Source organism: Pocillopora damicornis, chromosome 5 (assembly GCF_964200805.1).
Source record: "Pocillopora damicornis chromosome 5, jaPocDami1.2, whole genome shotgun sequence".
Classification (NCBI taxonomy): domain Eukaryota; kingdom Metazoa; phylum Cnidaria; class Anthozoa; order Scleractinia; family Pocilloporidae; genus Pocillopora; species Pocillopora damicornis.
In genome coordinates this window covers 16911215-16938663 of record NC_142674.1, presented here as the reverse complement: position 1 = coordinate 16938663, position 27449 = coordinate 16911215, and the positions used below count along the sequence as shown (strand labels likewise).

The 27449-nt window shown below is 36.8% G+C and overlaps 1 pseudogene; it reads left to right on the top strand.

Moving 5' to 3' along the window:
- Positions 1–27449, top strand: part of LOC149045662 (DDB1- and CUL4-associated factor 1-like) — a 413926-nt pseudogene that overhangs the window by 34506 nt on the left and 351971 nt on the right.

Sequence of the window (27449 nt, the reverse complement as noted above, 5' to 3'; positions counted from 1 at the left end):
TCCCAGAGTTATTATAAATTCATTTGACTCTCTAAGTTTGTTACAGTCGAACCTGTATTTAGCGGTCACGCACGGGGATGGTTGACCGTTTAATATAGGTTCCACGGAATAGGGCTACTATTGATAAAAGTTTAAAAAATGCCACTCTATGCCATCACGGACCACTTAACATACACAACCTCGCTCAAAAATATTCCTAACATTGATTTCGGGAGATAAACATGGATTAAATTTTACTTGAAAGATTATTCTTAATTTTATTTGATTACTTCCGCTTTAGTGACCGTTCGATAAAGGTGGGGAACATTACAAATAGGCTGTTGGGACTTTGTAAAAGGTGACCACAACCGCTTGATATAAAAAGTACTATAAGTAAAGGAGGAAAGTTTCGGGACTTTCAAAACTGACCGCTTATTACAAGGTGACCGCTTAATACAGGTTCTACTGCATTGTGATTTTCAGCTTGTCCAGCGCAAGAAGATCATATTACCACCACTAGACTGGCAAATGGCTCCGAGTTTTTTTCGCTAGACTCACCCTTTCAAGGTTTCTTTGAAGTCTCATGACATTATTTCCCACTAAAAGTTTCTAAGCGGGCAACTTAGCAAAATATACGACAGAGTGACATTTTTAGTATTGTAGTATTTTTCCGCTTTTATACACTTGAATGCAATTTAATCGATAAATTTTCATTTTTCTCCACAACTTCTTATACTCCAAATGATATTCGTGTTCTGTTCTATTTTAGTAGCGCTGTATAACAAAAGATTTAACAACTGGTCCCCCCGGGAACCATCCGCTAACAATTAATTTGACATGCCAGCTAATAAATCATTTGAACAGCGCATAGCTTTTAAGCTATCCATGTTATGTATTAGGTAGGTTAATAAAGCATGTTCTAAGAGAAATGCTCTTTATTGAGATAAATTACTCAAAAAAATTAATAAAGGATAGTTCAATCAAGCTTTGTATGAAAGAAAGACCTGAAAAAGTACTTACGTAGGTAGCATTTCGCAGCAACTGTGCGATTTCCAGGTCTGCCGCGGGAACGACCCAGTAGCGCTCGCCACACTGAACCGAATGCCCCTTTGCCAATATGCTCGCGAAGGATCAGGCGGTCAACTGCAATCTCCCATCCGTCTGTGTTTGCGTTCAGCTGATCCATCTCAACTTCATCTTCCCCTTCACTGAATAATTGCAGATGAAAACAAGACTTTAACTATCTGTGTTACCTATCTATCTTTTCCTTCTTTGAATCTGGTTTAACATAACGTGGTAAAGATATCCTCTATATCTTCAATTTAATTATTTTTTCTTTTCATTTCATTTCCGGGTACTTCAGAAAATTATCACTTGCCAATGAAAAATTATTGAAATAAGTGCAATTTGGATGCTAATTAACTAAACCCGTTGTTTCGACGCATCGACCCAGGGAGGAGATTTTATTGAAAAAAAAAAGAAAAAGATTGAATAAACCTCGCTTGAAGATAATCTAGCGCCGACTGTGTTTTTCGGCATTTTACGTCATATAAATATCGTGCCTCCTACGCGAGAAATGAAATACTAACCAAAACCATCCGAAGTATTGTCTACAATCGATATATCGAGTGGTATTTTAAATCGTTCCACAAGACTCCGAGTGTGTTTCAACTGTAGTTTCTGTAACAAACAGTGACGAAGGGTCAAAGCCTCTCTTCCTCTTTACAAGTATGCCACCCACAACCCAGCATACTGGTAACAAAAACAAAAAATACTAAACAAGGTGTCAAAACAAGTGAAGGACGGAGGAATTCAAAACAGAAAGAACGTCGGGAAATAGTTGACTGCCATTTGATAAGAACGGCTTCAAAATCTGCTGCTGCTTCGAAAGGAAAATCTTTTATTTTGGCCCATGTGCTATTGATTGTGAATATAATCGGTCCAAACTGAAAAAGAGACTTATTTTCTCAACAGTGGCGCTTATCGCTACTCACCTGAGACTTATTCAAGAGTTGGAAACCTTGAATACAACTACACGTTCAAACAATGAGCATTAAAAAAAAGAGAATTTACTTACTGCAGCCTAGGTGGCACCTCAAGTGGGGCTATTATCAAAAGATATGTGGAAAGAGATGAAAGAAATCACTTAGTTGTGAGTAAGAATGACGTCATTAACTAAGTTAAAGCTTGCGACTCAGAAACCACGTGTGACTTATATTTGACTCTGTTGTCAAACAACGAGAGAAGGAATAAGGTGGGTTATCATGGTGATTAGTTTCATAGAATTTGTAACGTTTTTGTAATTTGATTAGTAATGGTCTTTGCCGGGACTGTAGAGGGACCTTCAAAATCAGTGCTGGAAATGCAGAATATGACCTTCTTAAAATAGCTCCTTCGTGCTCCAAGACACTGACGTATTAAAAGCCACAATCTGCCATATGAAGACATTTTATTTTCGTATGGTAACATTTTACCTGTAGCACGGCGTTTTTTAATGTATGAAATGAACGCCAGTAGAAAAACGGCAGCAGCCAAAGGTCCCACAATGTAGTACCACTCCAGTGAGCTGCTGGAGGAAGATGAACTGCTGGAAGGAGCCTCTGAATTTCCTGAAACACAATAATAGAAGAAGCTTAATAGGAAAGTAATTTGCTGGTCGGCAAAAAATTGATATCACCAACTATCCAGATAGAGAGCTAACTTTTTTTTGTTCCAACAACTTACGTTGTTCATTGCTTGCGTTGGGTGACGGGGAATAACTCATGGAAAAACAGACGCAGATGTGTTAAGTTACAAAAAACAGGCAGATAGACAGAGAAAGATTGGTGAAAGAATTATAGAATATGTATAACATGCTGCTACTGTTTGAAACTCGTTTTGAAACAGTTTTTTTAATTTCTTTCAAATTTAATTCATTTCAAATTTCTAGTTCCTAGAAGACCAAAAAACCACTGGAAAAGCTTGTGAGGAACATAAGAGGTGGACGTGTATTTTATAATAATGACCTTACATGGTTGATTACTGAAATTATATGTGGTTCCTTAAACAGCTTACCTTTGACATTTACTGTCACAACAGAGTGAGCCACAGTTCCTGGCTTGTTACGTGCTTCACAAGAATATTCACCACTGTCCTCTTCCACAACCTCAGTAATATCAAGTTTACTATTTTCCTCATCTAATCGTGTCTCTATAACTGCTTTTTCTGTTATTAGGTCTCCATCTTTTTTCCACATAATGCTGATTGTTTCTTCGTTGACTATGCAGATCAATTTGAGGGTATCTCCTTTTGTGAGTGTTATGTATTTCTCTGGAAAAACTTGAGCAGAGGCTTTTCCTGCGTTGAAAAAGGGGCAATTCATTAGTATGCTGGTTTCTCATTAAAACTACAACTGCATTATAAACACACAAAAAAACAAACACAAACACAATCATTGAAACGAAACGAATCAAATGTGACCTTCTGCATAATGCTTCGAATATGTTGCTTTAGATGAGAAAAAAAAAAAGAAAAGTATTTCCTTGTGAGTTTCGTAAGGTTTTCGTAAGATTTCCAGAACAAGCTTGAAACCTTTATGTTTTAAATTTCCTAAATACTGTTTCAACCGCCCCAGATCCTCCGCTGAACTTCTAAATTAAGGTCTCGGTAATGTTGCATTTTCTCTTGTTCTTTCTTCTATACCCTTGTGTCAAATGGACACAACAAGTGAGTCATGCAACACGAAGTTTTTTCTTTTCCAGCACTGCGGTAGCGGGTCTGATTTCAAGTAGATGATCGTCCGTTTAAATTCTAAAGTACTACAACAACTTCATTAGGTGGTTTTCTATCCCATCCTGAGGAGAGTGGACTTACTACATTTTTCTCGAGTGGACTTACAACATTTTTTCAAGCTGACACTGTTAAATTTCCATTGAAAAATATGTGGATATCATAGACGGAACTAGAACCAAGAGCTGTTATGACAATTCAATCGACAGAGAATACTTCATGGAAAGTCTGTCCGTATGGTATTTTACGCGCGAGTTGGTAGTATCGGAAATCGAACAGGTGTGCGCAGCGAACCAATGAGATTTCTTGTACAAACCGACTCGCTGTTATCTCTTTTGTGTTTTTGCTCTGAATGCTTTCTATTCCGCAAAATTCTCCGCAGAGGTTCCTCAGTCATCTTTTGTAAGTAATTTGATTTAATAAACAGTCCTGAAAGCCGATTTTTATAATGTTACGAACGGAAACTATGCCGGTGAAGGATTAATAGAGAATAATACATAGGCGCGCGTAGATATGGAATTTCTCTTAGAGTGTTTAACTCGATAGCTCACGAGTGAGCGCAGCGAATGAGTGAGATGTCGAGTTGAACACAAGAAGAAAAATTCCATATCTATAAGCACCCATGTATTATTTTTTTTTTTATCATATAAACACAATAGCCCTTTACTGAGAAGAAAAGCCGGCTTCATTTATAAATGAATATAAATTAATCGACAATCCCCGAATAACAATCGTAGAGTGCGTTGGCGCTAACTCCCAAGATGGAAAAATGCGTTGAATCACGATTACAAAAACAACAATGCTCGTAATTTTCAATTAACAAAATTCTCATTTGTTGACTTTGTCCTTACCGACAGAAGAAGTCTTTCAGGTAAACGGCCAAAATCGGCTAGTAGAAAATCTTCTAGTTGTCGATTTTCATTCTCAGCCGAGAGAAATGCTAACACTAAAGCCACTGAATAGGAAACTTTCGGTTTTTCCTTTAGTATATTGGTTTTCTTTGCCTTTTAGGAAAGTTTGAACTTCACTGTCTGTTATTGATACGGATTTTTTAGTGTTTTAGCTGCCGTAATTCGAGAAAGCTCCGACAAACAAGTTGTATCGAGAATCGTGAACGCTTTGCCATTCATTCATCAACCTGACCGAGTGGCGCCAAAGGTGAGTGACGTATCAGCAGCCGATTGGCTATATCAACACACGTGAAAAAATACGATATTTTTTCACGTGTGTTGTTTCGGTTTTTCTCTGGGCCGGAAATCCCAGTATAACACCGCAGTTTATGTGATAAATAAGAATAACATACGCTTCACGGGTGAAAAAGCACGATACGCTGTTCCTCCCGCGTAAAAAAAAAGCGATATGCGCCATTCGATTGACTCTCGGCTTCTTGGACCAGTTTGAGAAAAAAAATTTATTTCATGCGTTTTCAGCGTGTAAATCCCTAAATCTTAACTCTGTAATATTCTCCATCCTCATTGGCTGAGCCACATTACGAGTTACAAAGCCATAAATCAACTTTTTGGAGAGATCTAAGAGAATTGAGGGTGCGAGGGAATTCTTTCGAATGCTTAATCGCTATTCGACCTCCGATTTCGGTCACGGATGCAAGCGTATTCGCTTTAAGTAGTTTCCTCTGTTTTAGTCTTGTTGTTCAATGTAGAAATTACAATTGTGTTTCGTGTGTAACTTTGACTTTTGCGTCTCGCTTCCTTTTTGCCTTCCTCCGAGATTCTGGATCTCTCCGTCTCGGAATTCTCTTCTTCAGATTTTTCTAACTTGAAAGTACGTTGCACATCGTCAAGTATTTCGAATCAATCAACTCTCTATAGCGCCATCACCTGTCCTTTTTCCTTGGCGTTTCTTTGCTACTCAGATCTACGCAGTTCTTTGCGTTTGGAATCATAAAGATCCAAGGACATTAGTATTAAGCATTGGTATCACCCGTTTTTTTAAGGTCAGGCCCCGGTCGATCGAAGGGTAGATAACGCTATCCACAAGATAAAACTCTATCTGGTGGATAACGCTTTATGTTTTGCTTTCACACATTCACCGAATTAATATTTAACCGTTAGCTAGCGTTATCTGCCATTTATACAACTGGGCCGAGTTTGCCTAAATTCTCTTAGCGCTATTCCTTTTCTCCGTCACTATTGCCCATGGACTTACAAGTTCATTTTTCTGTCTTAATTTCTTCTCTCCCTATTTCTCTTCTTCATCTTCAACATCATCATTGTTACTATCAACGTCATCATCGTCGTCGTCGTCGTCATCATCATCATCATCATCATCAATATCATTATAACTGAACTTACCATAAACACGCAGAGTTGCTGAGGAACTGGTTTTGTTTGCTTTGTTCTTTGCTGTACACCTGTAAGTCCCACTCATCCCTTTCGTAACACTTGGCGAAACTAGGAATGATTCTTCTTCGTGATCGGTTTGATTGATACCAGATGGCAGGTCACCATTATTAAAAGTCCAGACGAAGGTTGGTGTTGGAATACCTGAGGCTACGCAATTAAGGTTTACAGGGTATCCTTCGATAAGAAATTGGCTTTTCGGAGGCTTAATGATCTGGGGAGAGACTTGAAGTAAAAAGATCACCAAGCTAAACAAAGGGTCACATTTTCCATTTTAAGCCCCTCTCCCCCTTCCCTTATCCAACCCTAAATTAACTAGTTTCAAAATAAAAGAAGTCAAGTGATGCCAAGTCTATTTTTAATCCAAGGTTATTTTGAAATTAGTTTTCTTCACTTTTGATATAGGAAGGTATAAGTCAGCCCAATGTGACATCAAAACATTTTTTTATTTCCTTAAAAGATTTCCTATCTTAGCAACAGCCCAGGAGGTAACAATTTAGTTACCTATTTATTAATTTCTTCGTCATTTTCTTACTGGTTGTTAGGTGTAATATCAACACCCCGTGCTACCATGTTCAAGAGTACCAGTTTCTCTAAGTTCAAACTACACATTTACTTTGAAGAATAGCCAAATAGTAATGGTGAAAAGGTTTGCATTCCATGAAAAGATTACGTTAAATCTGTCATTTTAAACGCTCAGATCGTCCATTGTAGCGGGAGTACAAGTTCATAACGACGTTACAGCGGGATTATTTTCATGTATTTCTTTGCAGTTTTGGTCGCCGAATTTTCAAATTTTAACTCAATGAAAAGTTTACATGGATGTTTCGCTTTCCAACTTCAGTAATAAATACTCAAATAATAATGCACTGATAGCCACTTTGACATTTTTGCACTTCTAAAATGGTATATGAATCGTGACTTGTCAGTCATTGGTATTTAAGAAGCAGAAAAAAAGGTAATTAAAAAATTTAAACGGACTTTTATAATAAATGCCGTGACAAAATATGGTGATATCTATAAAGTCAAAATTGCTCGACGTTCCAAAAGGCAATCAGTTTAAACTGCCCAAAAATTAATAACATGTGTCTGATCACGAAATTCATTTACATTTGGTGTGTAAGTTGGCATGTTCTCGCCCTTTAAATGTTATCATCAATTGAGTACTTTTTAATTATTTTTAGTCAATTTTGAAATTTTTGTGGTTTCAAGTCCTAAAATTTGATTTGGTATCATGGAAACGATTTTATCCTTATCCAACCAAAGATCTAAATTGATTATCGACTCCAGTTCTTTCTAAGTGTAAATAAGAACCGTACCTCCCGCCACTTGGATCCAGAAAGTTGAGTTTTTGCTTCCTTCGCTGTTATTGGCGCTGCAGGTGTATGAACCAGAGTCTTTTAATCTCGCCTGGCGAATCGTGAGAGTGTTGTTGTTACCGCGATTAACCCCATCCTTAGTCCACAGTATCTCAGGTGTAGGGAAACCGCTCAGAGAGCAAATGAACTTAAGAGACGAGTTATAGGCAACCGACTGATTCTTGAGCTCAGCATTAATTTCAGGAGGACCTGGACATAGAATTCAAAAGTACAATTCAAAAAAGGTGAAAGTACAAAAAAAAACCAGAAAATGAGAATAGAAACTGAAATAAAAAAAGTAAGTCAACATTCACCTGTGACTTTAATATGAAAAGCTGCTTCATTTTTCCCTTCACTGTTTTTAGCGCTGCATTTGTATTGACCAGCATCGCCATAAGTCACTCGATTAGTCGTCAGCATGTTCCTGGTATCAAGTAACTTTCCATCTTTTGTCCAGTTCACCTCTGGTTTAGGAAAACCCCTCACGACGCATTGAATTTGAAGTGTTGAATGTAATTTGACAGACATCTCTCGCCGAGAATTTATTTCAGGAGAACCTTTTTAATTTTGAAAAGGAAAATAATGATTTATATAAAACTTGATCCCCATCCCCTCCCCCTCTACTTCTTTTTAACCGTCGTTCACAATCTTAGTGCAACTGTCCTTCTCTCCTCAGCTCTCCCCTGCCGTAAAAATCAAAGCTTGCAAACATGATTTTGTTACCGAGATTCACCCCATCCTTAGTCCAGAGTATCTCAGGTGTAGGGAAACCACTTAGACAACAAATGAACTGAAGCGACGAGTTATATATTACCGACTGATTCTTGAGCTCTGGGCATAGAATTCACAAGTGCAATTCAAAAAAGGTGAAAGTACAAAAAAAAAAGAAAAAAAAACGTCAGAAAATAAGAAGAGCAACTGAAGGAAACAAAATTAAGTCAACGTTTACCTGTGGCTGTAATATGAAAAGCTGATTCACTTTTCCCTTCACTGTTTTCAGCGCTGCATTTATATTGACCAGCATCTTCATAACTCACTCGATTAATCGTGAGAGTGTTCTTGTTAACGCGATTAACCCCATCCTTAGTCCACAGTATCTCAGGTGTAGGGAAACCGCTCAGAGAGCAAATGAACTTAAGAGACGAGTTATAGGCAACCGACTGATTCTTGAGCTCAGTATTAATTTCAGGAGGACCTGGACATAGAATTCAAAAGTACAATTCAAAAAAGGTGAAAGTATAAAAAAAAAATTAGAAAATGAGAATAGAAACTGAAATAAAAAAAGTAAGTCAACATTTACCTGTGACTGTAATATGAAAAGCTGCTTCATTTTTCCCTTCACTGTTTTTAGCACTGCATTTGTATTGACCAGCATCGCCATAAGTCACCTGATTAGTCGTGAGCATGTTCCTGGTATCAAGTAACTTTCCATCTTTTGTCCAGTTCACCTCTGGTTTAGGAAAACCCCTCACGAAGCACTGAATTTGAAGTGTTGAATGGAATTTGACAGACTTCTCTCGCTGAGAATTTATTTGAGGAGGACCTTTTTAATTTTGAAAAGGAAAATAATGATTTATATAAAACTTGATCCCCATCCCCTCCCCCTCTACTTCTTTTTAACCGTCGTTCACAATCTTAGTGCAACTTTCTTTCTCTCCCCAGCTCTCCCCTGCCGTAAAAATCAAAGTTTGCAACCATGATTTTCACCAAGGAAAAATACTCAGCTCCTGCTCGCGAAAATCACGCCTGTTCTATATGAAACTGTAATGATCTTTCCTTTTCTACTAAAGAAAAATTGCCTTTTTTTGTGACAAAATGTAAATCTAGCATCTAATCGGTATTAATAAAACTCCTGCAGAAAAAATAAAATGGTTTTAATTCAGTGCGAGCCATTTTTTTTTCTTTTTACAAAGAAAAAGGGGTAAGTTTCCAAAATATCTCGGGTCTTATCAACTTAATTGAAAATGTAAAATGGCCACCGTAAAGATTTTCTAAGCTAACGTTTCGACCGTTAGCGCTTCGGCAGAGCTAAACCTCGAAACGTCAGCTTTGATAATTTTTACGGTGGCCAATCTAAATTACCAACTGTGTTGATAAAACCAAAGTATATTAAACAAAGAGTTTAACATTTAATAAAAGGACAGTTGAAGGATATCTGTGCAGCATTTTCTACCAACAAATGAATATTTTACTTTCTCCTCATATATAAAACCACTTACATTTACAAGGCCGTGATTCCCGAGTTCTTGATCAGTTAAATTCTGGGAGTAAGGATATCAAGATAATCTTTTAAAAGTAATAAACGGTTGGAGATTAAGTCATCTTATTTCTGTTAAAGAAAACATCGCTTGAAAATAGCTGCTGAAGGTCCCTGCCTAGTTATCATTACAATCTATACATAATAGTTTATCCATTTGAATAAAAGTTTATAAATGCTGTATAGTTTTTTTAAGTTGTAAAACAATGGCGAAAACCCGCCATTGCACTTGTGAGTCACAAATTCACCAAAACTCCCTCTTGTCACTTACCGACTCTTTCCCGGTACTCGTTGCATTCTTCGCAGACGCCACTCCAAGATGACCACGCCATACAACCTTTGAAAACAATAAGTTGTGCGCACAGGGTCATATGTCATAATATCACTCTACCTATGCTCTTTACTTCCTTTGCTGCATTAATCTGCTGCTTGTCAAAGGATACCAAAATACGTAACTATTAGTGTCGATATCCCCAGTTTCTAATTTCCATGGAAACTTCGAACTAACATCTCCAGGTTAAAAAGGATTGATGGCTTGAAGCTTATAAATCACCCAACCTACAGCTCCCTATTTATAAGCCTCATTCGTGTTCTCTCAACATCAGTCACGGATTTATTATGTTATAAAGCCAGGTAAAATGGCACTGTTTTGGGTTGCTCAATTGGATAACTGTGCAAAAATGTTAAAAGAAACAAACTAGGATTTTAACGTTTTCAATTTTTGATTTTCAACTTTATTGTAAAAGTTTTACCAGTTGATGGCCGAAGCCTGAAACGTTGAAATTCACTTTTTATAACAATTAAAAGTTTTATTTCTATGCAACATCCTTGTTCATAAATCTAATGATACTCAGAGAAGAGTATCCTGTCTGAATTCCCGTATTAAGATCCATTCGTTTGTTCAACCATCGACCCTTTATCCTGCGTACTGATAAATGATAGTTTAAGCACAGTTACTCACAATCTGTTATATCAGTTCGGATGAGGATGTTAGGTGAACATGAAAAGAAAGATTCACATTCGGTGAGTAAATAAGTGGCTTAATATAGCCTTGGAATACTTGACTACACACATTATTAGCTTAACAAACAAACTGAACTCGTCGCACTCACCCGCTTATGAATCCGGAAAGAACGTCGTGAAAGACGAAAACAATTTTGAAAAGATGTTATTCATTAACTATTCATGTGTATATTTGAACCAACCAGTTTGTTTAATTTGATACGGCTATTATTTTTCATTGAAATCGATAATTATATAAAAGAATTTAAATCAAACAAAAAATCAGCCAAGTATGACTGATATCTGATGATAATTATACAAATATCGTTTAATTCAGAACTTAGGTATTGATTTTATACTAATACTTTCCACATCAGTAAAATCGTTTGGATAATAACATTATAACATTAACAGCTATCACTAACTGTCACTGAAACACGCGCAGATATTTCTTTGCTATTTACGATTGCAATTTGCTGATCAGTAATCAGCCGGTGCAGAGAGTCAATAGTGTATATTAAGCCATAGAAGAGTTCTTTATTTATAAGAACGGATGATATTGATAATTACCTTCCAATTTGGCTAGACAGAAAAGATGAGATAAGAAAGGAGGAGCAGTTAATGATCTAATAACATAGCTTAAGTTATGAAATAACAATTCATCGTAAAAATCTTACCCCCCCCCCCTTTTTTTTTCAGGAAAGGAATTAGGTTCCAGTACTTTCTCAACACATGAAAAGCGAGCATTAGCGCCTGAATTTACATTTCCCAGAGAAGGATGTGATGTTGGAAAAAGATTCTCCAGAAACTTAAGAGAAAATTATAAAGGATAGGTTGCATTTCTAAATTTCTGTTTAACCTCGTTCACGCCGATTTTATGCAAAGTATGACCAGCTCTTGAATTACTTATGTTAAACTTTGTTTTAATTCTGTTCTGCTTTTGTCAGACCTTATAATTATCTTAAGGTAGACACCGCGAACTTTTTTGTTTGCAGTCTTGGACGAGATTCAGTCGCTATCAGGAAGTATAGAAAGTTAGCATTGCTGAATCGAATGTTCCTCATCGGCTGTTACCAGCCGATCACAGGATGAGAGGCCAGTTATGCATGGAAGTCTTTAGCAATAGAAATATACCGTAAGCACGAGTTGAGCTCAAAATTCAAAATAAAGCATAAAAGTAAACTTAAAACACATTGATGGACGTCAGCATAAATTTCATTGGTTAAAACTGTATTATTGTCAGCGAAAGCGATTTTCAATGAGAGTTTCAGAAGTAATCCTTGGTAACATCGGAGTTTTGCTACGCCTCGTCCTGCACTACAGCTTCTCCGCAAATTTGATTTTACATGATCACGTGCGTTTTCCAGTCCTGGATGCCAAATGTTTGCTTTGAATATGAGATTCTTAAGGCTCCAGTGATTTTTCGTTGTTCTGATTCTCCGTGATAATAAACTGGCTTTGTTTTTACAACACTTAATCGACATGCATTCCGAAAAGAGTAAACAATTCATACGTGGTCCGGTTGTAAGTGTGATCTTAAGTACTAAATGAAAATTTAATTGTCTTGAGCGTGATTATTAATAATAAGAGTTGCGCAAGATAAACTAAACTCAACTTACCAGCTAAGGGATTGCAGAAGTGGCATGTAAATAAAAGTTATTAATAAAAATATAATTAAAACGTGCATCTGTAGCTCAAAACAATCAATTGTTTGTAATGGTAATTGAACTGAGTAGAGCGCAATTTGGGTTGAAATCGTATACGTGATTTCAAAATCGAACGAGCACGCAGCGCAAGTTCGATTTGTAATCACAAGTATGATCTCAGACCAAAATTGCACGACACGAGGTTCAATTACTACTTTATTACATCCATTTTGAAATCGCGTAAATAGAGGACTTGGTCAGTTTAAATATTTTATTGATGCAGTATAGAGCCAGTTTGAAATTAAATTCATCCATTTTTGGGGGGGAAAAATTAAGAGTTTTGGAAGCAAAAGTTGCAAATTCGCCACATGATACTCTTTGTCTTTCATTTTCCTTCTATTTGATTGGTTACTTTAAACACGCCTTGGAATCTGATTGGTTGTTTTGTTTTTAATGTAGCCTCCTCATTGGTTGGGAAAAAGATGCGATTTGAAGCAAAAAATGGTGCGATTCGTGAATAAATCGCACCAATTAGAGCAGATCAGATTACAGGAACCACCAGTGATTTCAAAATGGGTGTAATAAATTGAGAAATGCTATGCACATTTTCTTTTGTTTACCACCTGCACTTTAGTTAAATATGTTAACGTAAACATACTGTAAAGTTGCCATGCAAATAGATATGCTTTAAATGACAACGAAACATGTACTTACGTTCTAATCGTTTTTCACAGTTGTCAAGGCCAAGGAATAATAAAAAAAAATACATCGAGAACAGAAAAATGAATAAAATGAAATTATTTAACTACCAAGAGCGTTGATATTCGTCAATCAGTCGACTAAGACCTCTGCTTAACAAATAATTCTGATATGAAACCATTTTCATGATTATGACTTTAATTCTCATAACTAGTTTCAAGTAACTAACACCTCAATTTCACAGTCAACCACAAATAAAATTAAATCTTTTCGTAAACTGAGCCACTGAATCAAAATCTGATCCTTATCTACTTATGGTTCACACTGAATAAATATTTCCACAAGAGCTTAATTCAAAACGACTTCAACAAGTTTCCATCCATAAGTTAGGAAGCAAGGCGAAGATCAGAATGCCATGTTTATTGATGATCATAATTTCTCATCCATAATAATATTAATAGAACGAAAATTGTAGCTTTCATTATTACAAAAGTAAGCGACAGTGACACAAATATGTTACATGACTGTTACTGCAGTAGTGAAAAGACATGTGAAATCCGCCAAATAACTATAAAAAGAAAACATACTTACGATCTGTTTGCCCGTTAAGGTAGGAAATAGGAGAAAGAGATATGCTAGTCAGTGATGCACATTTGTTATTGCCCACATTGTTCTTAAGTTTGGTATCGTTAAGTAAAAGTGTCTTGTTAATGGAACAGCCAGTAGTATAACTACGCATCATATTACACTTGTCATAACTGTTGGGTATTTCAAATGGTTGCCATGTTGGCAGTCAATGGGGAAGTCTCACCAGATAAGAGTCTTTAACATGCTGTCAGCCACCAATAGTAAAAAGGACATTTTGCCAAAGTATAACTTGGCCGCAATCAAAAATATTGATTTGGGCGAAAACTATACCGCTTCATTGTAAGTAAAGCTTTTTCTTTTACAAATCTACTCTTTCGCAAAAATGATGATAATTCTGAAGAGAGTCTAACACATGATGACTGTCGAATAGTACCTGGTTTGTTAGAAATGTGAAAATGAATGACGAAAAGTAAAGAAAAAGCTACTTACGACCTGTTATGTCGATGAGACGTTGGTGAACCCGATAGAAAAGAAGAGAAAACGAATCAACTCAAACCACTATCAGTTTAAATTTTAAGCCGTTGTGAGATACTGTGTACTAATTGACTGAGTGGGAGGGCCGGACGGGAAAGTATTTGGCTCGAGGTCATGACGTACGGACCGAGCACGGCACAGAGGTCCGAGTGCCATGACCGAGAGCCAAATATTTCCCATCCAGCCGGACCAAACTCAGTCATTACGCATTTTATCGTATGAATTTTTAGTTTTACAAGTTTCGATTTTTTTTTCCTTAAATACTACGCGGTAGACCGGCGTGCGCGGAATAACCACAAAAACAATTGTACAATTAATACTTTTCCTTCCTGTTTTCGAGTTAGAACAGGAAACTCACATTTCATCTAAAAACGTGGCATTTGTTTCCATTTATTCTCACTGCTGTCACTCATTTTTGGCCACAAAAGCGGACGATGTTTTTCATTTTAATATTTTTTGCCCAAGTGCACTAGGGCCGGGCGACTTTTTCCGAACCGGGAACCCGTTTCTCGGGGTTCTGGCAACCTAACGGGCTCGTAAAGCTGTTCTTCTTTCCTTAAAGAGGTTTCAAAAGCTTAAAAATTCTACAATAAAACTATTAGCTAAAGAAGCAAAATGGGATACTAAGGTTGTTGTCAGGCCGCTTCTCTCTTTCAAAAAATTTTGATTTTAAAATATTGCCTCGAGCCCGTTAAGTTACCGGGCATTTCGAGAAACGGGCGCCGGCTCATAACAACCCGTCCGGCCCTACACAAGTCAGCTTCTCTCTGGAATTCCGCGAGCGGGGCCAGACGGGCCATATGATAAAATGAATTAATTCGAATTAATTTATGCCTGTGAGCATATTTTCAGACATCAAGAGATTATAATATCTTGCAGACACAAGAGGTTATAAGCTGGACACAAGAGATAGTAATTAGTTTACAATCTCTTGCGGACAGCGATAAATGAACCACTTCGAAGTCTGCGAAAACGATTCATGTTCTATAATAAAATAATAAAGCGACACTGCTTTCGCTGCCAAAAAAGGAACCAAAAGATAACAATAAATACTAACTGACTTTTAAAGGAAAAATAACTTATTATAATGTGTGATATACCTCGCAAAGGTAAGAGAGTCAAAGCATTTTGAATTAAAAAAAATAAAAGAAAAGGGCTTCGAGAAGGGTTGTTTACTTTTCACTTTTTTTGGCGTTTTGCTCAATAACATGGTTTAGGTATGAACTAAAATCATTTCTTACCCGCTAAATCGTCCACAAACCATGATTTTACAGAGGAAAGAGCAACAGAAATAAATTGTTAGCTGAATTTAAGTGTTTCATACAAAATAATAATAATAAGGCAACAAATTGATACTTTTAAATATTTGATATGGCGTAAGAAAACAAAATTCTATTAAATATAGAGTTTTGTTTTCTTTCACCGTATTGTATAACTTAGTTTATGAGTTGTACCGGAAGGCCAATGATCGCAAAAGAAAAAAGGCAAATACCACTAGACGATGAAACTTTTCTACTTTTCTAACTAAAAGATTGAACATGCCGTGCGTAGGTTGTTTAACTCACCCTGAAGGGCTCTAAACAAAGACATGCTAAGCAAAATATAAATTCTAGACAAGGTGAATTGTAACTGGATTTTCACATACTAAGCGATCATCTGACTGTGAAATTTTCTGCGCGAGCAGAATTTAACACTCAAGTTTCAAATTAAAAAAATTCAGTAACGGTTCGAACTGCGCTTTCTTTTACTGATCACGAGAAGAAACTATGCGTCTTAAGCACCCGAAATTTCAACTTACGGAAAAGAAGATCTGAACTGGTCAGAAAATGTCGCACAAATTTTTTCGCGAAAACTATAGAGACATTAAACAAACTAGAACACGTATTACAATTAGTCTATGAAACTCAATTAGAGGTTACGAACAGGCAGAAAGCAAATTTGGCACTACATTTCACTTATTAATTACATTTAATATCAAAATAGATATTCAACTTGCCTCAAGCAATTCCAATCCTATAGAAAACATTATCTAAACTAATAGCTACTTAGAAGGAATGAAAATGTTACTTACTGTCTAATTTCCCAAATTTGGGTCAATGCGCAAGATTTAAAGGAAAATACAGAAAGAAAGAAAAGGAAGTAAGTACACTAGAGTACAAACGCAATTTGATGAATACCTATAATCATTAAATACAATCCCCCAAAAAGGAAATTTTAATCTTCCGATGTTTTGTGAAGTTAATTGCATGATAGCAATCAAAACTTATACTTTTTCGCATAATGTTTAACACTGTCTGTGCTATTCTGAGAGCAACAAAGTAAACACGGCTTGAATTGTTTCTTAATGTAATGTATGGTTAGAACCTTGAAATATTTACTCTTCTCGAAATACAATTACTCGACTCGACTTGTTTGTAGCAATTTTATTTAGTCAGTAACAATCATTATGCTAATAACTATTAAGTGCCGCTCTCGCTAAGAACGGTCCTCTCAACTTCCCGTCGGGAAAAATTTTTCTTTTATTTTTTGCCCATGGAAAGGGTTTAGGACACATGTCTCAAAAATAGTTTAGTTGTTCTCCAATTCTCTTTTTTTGGGTCGCTAGAAGCCAAAAATGAGTTTTGGCTTGTACACCCGTGTGGACAGCGATCGAAAGTATAAATTTCGCAGATTTTGTCCAGCGCGCAGCGACTGCAATAATATAGCTCACGCAATTCTATCTTACCACAAGTTACAAGGTGCCTTTAATCAGTTCAATGAGGAAATATGGAAACTTCAGCAGAAATATTTTTCATACAACCCTTCTTCATTCGACCTTTATTTGCATATCAAAATTCACCAATTTGTACAAAATAATTCTCAAAATGCAGGCGTTAATCGGGCTAAAAGATTGCCATAGACCCATGGATACATCCGTAGCTTTCATCCACCAACATCTTAAAGACAACGCAAATCCACGTGTTTGCTTAAATGCGCTCTTGTGAATGATCGTTTGCATAATTCTAAAACTCGACCAAGATCTCCTTTTGACCGATCAAACTTCGTTTGTTTATCCTCTACGTTGAGGATTTCAGGTTTTCATAACAACTGAATGAAGAATAGATGCCGAGTTGTCCTAAAACGTTGCGTAAACGTGATCGGTCGTAACGCTTGCGCGCTTGCGTGACTTACAAAGTAGACAAAGGTGATCGGAAGGCGTCTTCGAGATAGTTTTCATGAAATATCTGGTCATGAACTACGCGCAGTGTGGAGAAGATCAAAATTAAAGAATAAAGTTTGGCACTCTAGTCACAAGAGACATATCGCGTCGCTTAAAAGGGCCCACAAACAAGTCGAAATACGTGACAGTTTTATTTACTAAAACAACATGCATACACTCGGAAAGAATTTTCGCATTTTCTCCCGAGATTTTGCACACGGAACGCGATGAACTAGCCCTCCTTTCTAAAAATCTTTTTCCATCGTGAATAGTTTTACAGTGTTATGGACCACAACGGTTTTGACCGACAAACTCGACGTTTCTCTGCGACCATCAAAATCAACTGGACAAACCCAGCATGATGTATTGCGTGACGTGATCGTGCAATTTTTTCCCTTGTCAGATGACCCACATCGAGGAACCAAAATTTGATAATGTAACGAATTAGAATCAAAAGCTATTAAAATGGACCAACGAATTTCAAATTTTTTACTGAGAATCTTATCTTTTAAAATATTTGCTTGATTCATAGAAAGCAAAGATTGTTGTGGCTGCGGGTATTTCAGCCCTAATTTCTATGAGTACAAGCTAAGCTTGTTTTGGTCCGGTCATTTTGGCCGCGAAACGGAAAACAAAACAGATATTTATTTGTTCTAAGCATGGGAACAGCTGGAAAGCACTGGAAATGTAGTAAAAGTATTTTTGAGCATCCAGAGCACAATGAAAAAAGTGAGGTAGTGTACGTAAGGAGACTAAGTGTTCCACGCCATTTTTCGTAAAAACTACCACCAGCTTGTTATTGAATTGACTAAAATTTATCAAGAAGGCTTTTACTTTCTTTTGTTGCAAAACTCGTGGGTTTTAGAACTTTGAAACGACGTACGATAAATCCTCCCAACTAGAATTTGAGTCCATTAGCAAAATATGCCGGCTGGTCTCATGAGCAAAGCAAGCCTTGACGAAAATAATTGACAGCATTGAAATTTTTAAAAAATGCAAAAATCGAGACAACAATTTGTCATGACAATTTTTCCTTTGATTTTGTTAGGAGGATTCTGGTTTTGTCTACTCGTGCAGATAGCCCAGAGAGGCCCTTACGAATCAATTTTTAGCTAGCATTCGAGGAATTGAAAAAATATTACTCGTGTGATCCGACTACAATTATAATTCAGAAAACTTCGAAAACATCTCCAGTCAGTCTGGCTTTCTTTCACGGCCTCACCGCATTTCCAATGTTTCTGAAAGTGTTCCGATGTGTAAAACATTTCGATAACTGTTTTATTTGTTCCATATCGGGACCAAAATGACCGGACCAAAACAAACTTAACTTGTACTCGAGGATTTGGCTGGATAGCTGGTAGTACTTCAAATGAATCGATACGACGTCTCGGAATTCTGGGAGAGAAATCAGGGCTGAAATACCCGCGGCCACAACAATCTTTGCTTTTCATGAATCAAGTAAACATTTTAAGAGATAAAATTTTCAGTAAAATGTAAAATTCTGTAGTCCATTTTAATAACCTTCGATTCCAATGCGTTACAGCAACTAATTTTGGTTCCGCGATGTTAGTCGTATATCAAGGGAAAAATTGCACGATCACGTCAGCAATACATTTGTATAAAGGGGGGCTAGTTCATCGCGTTCCGTGTGCAAAATCTCGGGAGAAACTGCAAGAATTCTCTCTGAGTGTATGCGTGTTGTTTTGGTAAATAAAACTGTAACGTATCTCAACTTGTTTGTGGGCCCTTTTAAATAACGCGCTATGTCTCTTGTGACTAGAGTGTCAAACTTTATTCTTTAATTTCGATCTTCTCCACACTGCGCGTAGTTCGTGACCAGATATTTCAACGAAAACTATCTCGAAGGCGCCTTCCGATCACCTTTGTCTACTTTGTAAGTCACGCAAGCGCGCAAGCGTTACGACCGATCACGTTTACGCAACGTTTTAGGACAACTCGGCATCTATTCTTCATTCAGTTGTTATGAAAACCTGAAATCCTCAACGTAGAGGATAAACAAACGAAGTTTGATCGGTCAAAAGGAGATCTTGGTCGAGTTTCAGAATTATGCAAACGATCATTCACAAGAGCGCAATTAAGCAAACACATGGATTTGCGTTGTCTTTAAGATGTTGGTGGATGAAAGCTACAGATATACCCATGGGTTTGTGGCAATCTTTTAGCCCGATTAACGCCTGAATTTTGAGAATTCTTTCGTACAAATTGGTGAATTTTGACATGCAAATAAAGGTCGAAGCGAAGGATCTCCTCTGATCACGCTTGTATGAAAAATATTTCTGCTGAAGTTTCCATATTTCCTCATTGAACTGATTAAAGGCACCTTGTAACTTGTAGCAAGATAGAATTGCGTGAGCTATATTATTGCAGTCGCTGCGCGCTGGACAAGATATGCGAAATTTACACTTTCGATCGCTGTCCACACGGGTGTACTAGCCAAAAATCATTTTTGGCTTCTAGCGACCCAAAAAAAGAGAATTGGAGAACAACTAAACTATTTTTGAGACATGTGTCTTAAACCCTTTCAATGGGCAAAAATGAAAGAAGACTTTTTTCCCGACGGGAAGTCGAGAGGACCACTCTTAGCGAAAGCGGCACTTAAGCAACCCAAACATTACTTTCTTTCTGATTTGACAAATGGGGGATAATGCACCAGATTAAAACGAAAGTGAAGAAAAAATATTAAAGAAAGTAAAGGCACTAAAGTATGTATCAACCAAAAACTACAAACAGTCAATAAAACTCGATTATCAATCACGAACAGGCAGGCAAATCTCGTGCCCAGTTTCACTTGTTGAGCAGTGTCAATCTAGATATTCCACTTGTCTCGCGTAATTTAAATGTAAGAGAAACCATTTAATTTATACCAATTTACTTAGACGTTTACCATTATCTTTATCAATGACAAGATAAAACTATTAGACAACGAAAACGTTACTTACTCCCTGATTTGACAAGTGGGGGGCCAATGCACCAGATTAAAAGGAAAAAGAAGAAAACCAATTAATAAAGTAAACGCTTTAAGGCAAAAACTACAATTAGTTTATAACAAAGAATTATCAAATGCAACACGAAAAAGATATATCTCACTATTTATGCGTTTTGTATCGCAAAGTGCTCTTTAACTGATCGGGACGTGGTACCCTCAATTAAATAAAAAGGAAAAAGAAACAGAAGGTGGAAGGTAAAAAAGCGAAACAAAGACTAAATTTAATTATTAAAACCCAGATATCGATGAAAAATAGTGAATTGAATTTCGGCCCTTTAAAGCGAGGTGTACTAGTACCATATGGGAAGCATTCTTTTTTATTTCATTGGAAAGTCCCATCGGCTATTTTGAGATCTACAAAGTAGATAAACCTTATCCCCAATAAGGGTTCAAACTGTAACAGAAATGTTACATACAGCCTAATTTTTAAAAGTTGCCCAAATGAAAGGGAAAAGAAACAGAAAAAAAGTAAGGGAATTAGAAAATGATATAAAACAAACTAAAGAGAAAAAAATTATAATAGTTATAATTATTTGGTAACAGGACTTCGTTTCGCCTGATTCTGTCTAAAATCATCGTTATAATTGACAAATGGGACTGCGCGCGTTCGTCCTAGTTTGATAATCACTCGTATGATTACGGACCGAATTAGAATCCGCCAAATCAAGTTCTGGTTTTTTCCTTACAAAATGACAACAGCAGTTTGCCGAATTTTTGAGAACGTTGCTACTTAGAAAAGAAAAACCGACCACCTCAGTGACAGAGTGGGCCAATGCATCAAGACAGGAGTTGAATAACATTGAAAGAACAGGATCTGATCGACAAGAAGCACAAAAGCAGAAAGCGCGGGAAATTTTCGGCCATATCGGTAGGGAGTAACAGGGCTGGCAAAAGCCATGGTTGATGAAAATGAAACTTATTCGGATTTTACTTGAATATTTTGATTAAAAGAACATAAAAAAGGGAGGGCGCGCTGTATCGTTTGCAAATCATAGTGCTCTGAAAGAAAAATATGAAATGGTTCTTCAGAAGGACTTCTATAAGTCTGTCCACGTGAAGACCAGGCAGGCGTGACACATGCCATCTTACCGATTTCTTTCAAACTTTCACAGTTTGTGAGGGTCACTAAGTTATTCAAGCATACAGAGTGGTTGGGACTTCCAGCTCATCCCTGGGATATAAAAGCCCGCACAGTAAATCCCTGGGGTAAAAGGCTAAAATCAGCTCGAAAAATGCACTTTTAACCAGTCTCTCTCACACTAACAGAATGCGATGGATTTTACATCTACAAGTAATCAATGAAACTCAATTCGCAGTTACGAACAGGCAGGCAAATCTTCCGCCTCATTTCACTTGTTGAGCGGTGTCAATCTAGATATTCCACTTGTTTTGAGCAAGTTAAATGTAATAGAAACCATGAACACCGATTAACTTTAACATTAACCATTATCTTTACTAATGACAAGAGAAAATTATTACACAACGAAAACGTTACTTACTCCCTGATTTGACAAGTGAGGGCCAATACAGCAGATTAAAAAGAAAATGATAAAAACCAATCAAGAAAGTAAACACTCTAAAGCAAAAACTACAATTAGTTTATAACATAGAATTATCAAATGCAACACGAAGAAGATGTATCTCATTATTTATGTGTTTTTTTATCACAACGTGCACGATAATAATTGGGAAGTGGTAGCTTCAATCAAATAAAAAGGAATAAGAAACGAAAGATGGAAAGTAAAAAAGCAAAGGAACGACTAAATTCAATTAATAAAACCCAGATATCAATCAAAAACCGGGAATTGAATTTCGTTCCTTTGAGGCGAGGCGTATTAGTACCACATGGGAAGTATTCTTTCTTATTTCCTCGTACTTAGTCCCATTAGCATTATTTATTTCCTAGGGCTCACTGAACTCTGCCATTTTCCTTTCAAAATACAGATCTTGCAAGAGTCCATTTTGCAATGATCCTGCGGTGACTGTTGCCGCAATTAAGAAATTGGCTCCAAACTAAGCACAATAATACGTTTCCTGGTCTATGGAACTGTTGACAAATTTTCGATCGAGGCAGCTGTATAAACAGCTTTACAGACTATGGAAAACGACCCCAGCCCACCCGACTTCAAGGTGCTAGAACCAGGTCAGATCGCGGACCTCTTGACCCTGGAGATCTAAATACTTTCACTATAGCAGCAATAACATTGAAAGAACACGATCTGATCGACAAGAAGCACAAAAGCAGAAAGCGCGGGAAATTTTCGGCCATATCGTTAGGGAGTAACAGGGCTGGCAAAAGCCGTGATTGATACCGATGAAAATGAAACTTCCTTGGATTTTACTCAAAGAGTTCGATTCAAACAACATAAAAAAGGTAGGGGCGCTGTATCGTTTGCAAATCATAGTGCTCGGAAAGAAAAATATGGAATGGTTCTTCAGAAAGAGCTTCTATAAGTCTGTCCACGTGAAGACCAGGTAGGCGTGACACATGCCATCTTACCGATTTCTTTCAAACTTTCACAGTTTGTGAGGGTCACTAAGTTATTAAGGAATACAGAGTGGTTCGGACTTCCGGCGCATCCCTGCGATATAAGGTCCCCACAATAAATCCCTGGGGTAAAAGGTTAAAATCAGCTCGAAAAATGCACTTTAAACGAGTCTCTCTCACACTAACAGCATGCAATGGATTTTAATCAACTATAAACTGCAAGTAATCAATGAAACTCAATTATCAATTACGAACAGGTAGGCAAATCTTATGCCTCGTTTTACTTGTTGAGCGGTGTCAATCTAGATATTCCACTTGTTTTGAGCAAGTTAAATGTAATAGAAACCATGAACACCGATTTACTTAAACACTAACCATTATCTTTACTAATGACAAGAGAAAATTATTACACAACGAAAACGTTACTCACCATCTGATTTGACAAGTGAGGGCCAATGCAGCAGATTAAAAAGAAAATGATAAAAACCAATCAAGAAAGTAAACACTCTAAAGCAAAAACTACAATTAGTTTATAACATAAAATTATCAAATGCAACACGAAGAAGATATATCTCACTATTTATGTGTTTTTTATCAAAACATGCACGATAATAATTGGGAAGTGGTAGCTTCAATCAAATAAAAAGGAAAAAGGAACGAAGGATGGAAAGTAAAAAAGCGAAGCAACGACTAAATTTAATTGATAAAACCCAGATATCAATCAAAAACCGGGAATTGAATTTCGTTCCTTTGAGGCGAGGCGTATTAGTACCACATGGGAAGTATTCTTTCTTATTTAATTGTACTTAGTCCCATCAGCATTATTTATTTCCTAGAGCTCACTGAACTCTGCCATTTTCCTTTCAAAATACAGATCTTGCAAGAGTCCATTTTGCAATGATCCTGCGGTGACTGTTGCCGCAATTAAAAAATTGTCTCCAAACTAAGCACAATGATGCGTTTCGGGCTCTATGGAACTGTTGACAAACTTTTCAATCAAGGCAGCTGTATAAACAGCTTTACAGAAACTGGAAAACGACCCCAGCCCACCCGACTTCGGGGTAATAGTGCCAAGTCAGATCGCGGACCTCTTGACCCTGGAGATCTAAATACCTTCACTAAAGCAGATCAATTCACTACCAGATAGTCGCAGTGACAACATCGAGAAGAAAAAAAACAATAGTTGTTGATCTAAACGGTGCTTTCACTCCGATGACAAACCGTGACATTTCTTTCGTCTTAAGATACCACTCCCTTGATAATATAAGGAGGATTAAGGGTAAGAAGGAAATCCATATGAACCAAATCAAGTTTTGGCTTTTTCATTACAAAATGACAAAAGCAGTTTTCCAAATTTCGCTAAGTGGACAGTAAGTGATGTTGTCGCGCATTTCGCCGAGTTAATCGTTGTTTTTTTAATGAAAAGAATAGATAAATAGAAAAACAGTAAACTAACTGAAACGGGATTCCTACCAATTTATTCAAAATCCGAGAAAAAACGAGTGAAATCTTCTTGGACGCATTAGACTGTACCACCCATCTCGAGAAATAAAGGACAAACATGACGAACCGTCGAGTTTAGATAGTTTATTTTGTACAAAGCATCTTAAGACTGGACATCAGCTTGACTTCGAAATCATACAAACACTGATAAAAGACATATAAAAGAAAACTGGCACTTACGCCTTCCTAATGATTCCATCGTGTACATGAAAATACAGGAAAGAAATAAAAAGAATGAATAAATAAACAAAACAACCCTAAAAACAAACAAACTAAGGCAGAAATAATTCCTTATAATATATATTCGAATTACGAGGAAAAGGAGAATGAAATCGTCTTGGATGCTTAGACAGTACCACCCACTTCGAGAGAAAAAAATGACGAATATCAAGTTTTACTAACTTTTCATGCACAAAATGATATAAAACGCCTTGACATTTAATCCAACTCATTGGATTCATCCCAAAGGGCTCAACATAATTTTATTGCGGAGAAGGGCGAAATGCGATTGAGTTAGTCAAACGGATATTGATCATAATGATCAAATGAATCAATTCTGTCCAAACTGGTCCTTCTCCCACACCAGGCCTGGATTCAAATTGTGCTGCTTATAAGATAACGCTTGTGGTCAAATATTATTAACCTGGACTTCTTAGACAGTGAGACTCAAAAGTAGGGGAAAAAGAGAAATACTTTATTTACTTACGTTCTGAAGTCCAACGCAGATTTCAAAGGGGGGAAAGAAGAGGAAAAATATTTTGACAAGTTACTCTTTGCTTAAGAATACATTATATATTATTGCTTGCTTAATATTTTCGCCTGATTCGGAACCATAACAATAACAAAGACACTAGCAATGACACGCAACGAGGTGCACGAGCAGATCGTCAATTGTCACTGTCGCTTGAGAAAACGAATCCATAATTCAACCGTTAACAAAAAAGCCAAAGCAAAAAAAAAATGTGGTCATTTGATTGCCCACCGAAACATAGTCAGCTGCCAAAGGACACTTTTTGGATTAGTCATTGTGCAAACTAAAACAATTTTAACATTTTATGACATGCTGAGTACACTTACAACCATGAAGAGAAAAGATATCATTATCGAGTAGTCCTTAAAGAAGAATCTAACATGTATTTATCAACACGACTAGCATTCAGGCGAGCTGTAAGAAGAAGTATTTCCCAAGGAGGCTAATTAATGCGAAAGAGGTACTAAACTAAGCGAAGGACTCCACTAAGCGAATAGTTTGATGAAACTGACCTAAAGGATAATCTAACTACTCGTAGCGTCCTATTGTATGCCTACGAACTTTTAAGGAATCAAAGTGCTCGCATTGAAAATTGTATTATTCCCTGATGTCCAGGGGGTCGAGAGTTTATCTAGAATAATCATTATGGGAGAAATTTAAATAATGTTTTCAGAGGTCTTAGGAACGACGCGCTACCATTTGTGGAATACCAGAAATAAAGACTGATAGTAATTTACAATTAATTTAGAGTCAGGATGGGGGATATACTGATCCCATTTCCAAAAAGTTTTATCAGTGTTTTCCCAATTCAAGTGACACAGTTCTTATCAATCCCATTCCCTCAACCGCTAAAAGGCAGTTACTCCACTAGACGCATTTGGGCGTGTACTCAGGCGCTCGTAACGGGGAGCTCTGATCATTATCTACACACAATTTTCACTCTAATCAAAAACCATAACAAAATTCTCGAACGTAAATGGTTGTCACCAGCCCGATCTAAGCACTAACAGGAGAGTGGACACGTCATGCCTGTGTAAGTGGACAGTAAGCGATGTTGTCGCGCATTTCGCCGAGTTAATTGTTGTTTTGTTAATGAAAAACTGATGTCTATTTTCCCTCTCAAATTTTGTCATCGTTCTGACTAATTGTAAACAGGAATTCAAGTCGTCCAATTCTATCTGTGATCATACTCGTAATTAACAAATCCGACTCCCGCTGTGCGGTCTTCCGATTCTGATAATCACTCGTATGGTTACAGACCGAATTGGACTCCACTCAGTCCTACTACCATTCTTTATTGCCCATGTATGAATTACATAAGGCAAGTTAAAAACGTGTGGAAGGTATGTGGAAGAGTAATCACTTCCACACAGCAGAGTAACTTCACATATTTTTCTAATAGTTCTTGAACGCTTGATGTGAAATACTTGCACTCACACTTGTTCCTTACATTCTTGACAGCGATTTGAAAGTGAACCGACCCTACTACGGAGCGCCTGAGTAAAAAGTGTTACCGATCTAAGCTCGTTTTGATGATTAATGCAAAAACCGCTTACCATCTTGATATATCCGGTAAGATTGATGGGGAAAAAGGAAATAAAGAAGCAGAATTAGTGTTTTAAAATTACAGCTAACTTCAAAACATTTTTGGCATGTACAAACGTTAGAATGTCTGTGATTCGCGTAAATAAATAAAATGGTGGGTACTTACAGCCTGGAGATTAATTTCATTTTAGAAAATAGAGAGAAATAATGATAAAAGAAAATATTGTTAGTATTGAATGCAAAAACTTATGAACTAATATATTTTCTAACTACCGCTTTATCTAAATTTTAACGCATGAAAGTTCCATGCGCACCATTTAGAACAACACGGTCTATTCTTAGTGTTACCTAATTTTCTGCATTTCAGAAATTCGCTATGTTGCTTTGATAAAGCTGCTAATAGTTTCATTGATTGGTAAAACTTTAAAATGATTCATTAATGATACAAATTTAAGTGATAAGAACCATTGTAAGTATTACTGCTCTATTATTAATCATAACATAGCTCAGTGACTTATCAGTCAAACATTGCATAGTGATGTACTAAAACCATTATTTAAAGACTTTGTTGCAAAGAATTCCATGATATGTTCAGAAACATTCTTTTGCTTCACTAAATATAATATCACAAGTGAAAAACGGTACAGAAAGACAATGAAATTCAACTTTATATCTATAAATTCAAATCTCTGAAAACACGACTCGGAGGAAGATAAATTTAGTTGGATTGAGCTTTACTTACAGCAAGACTAAGTATGAAATAAA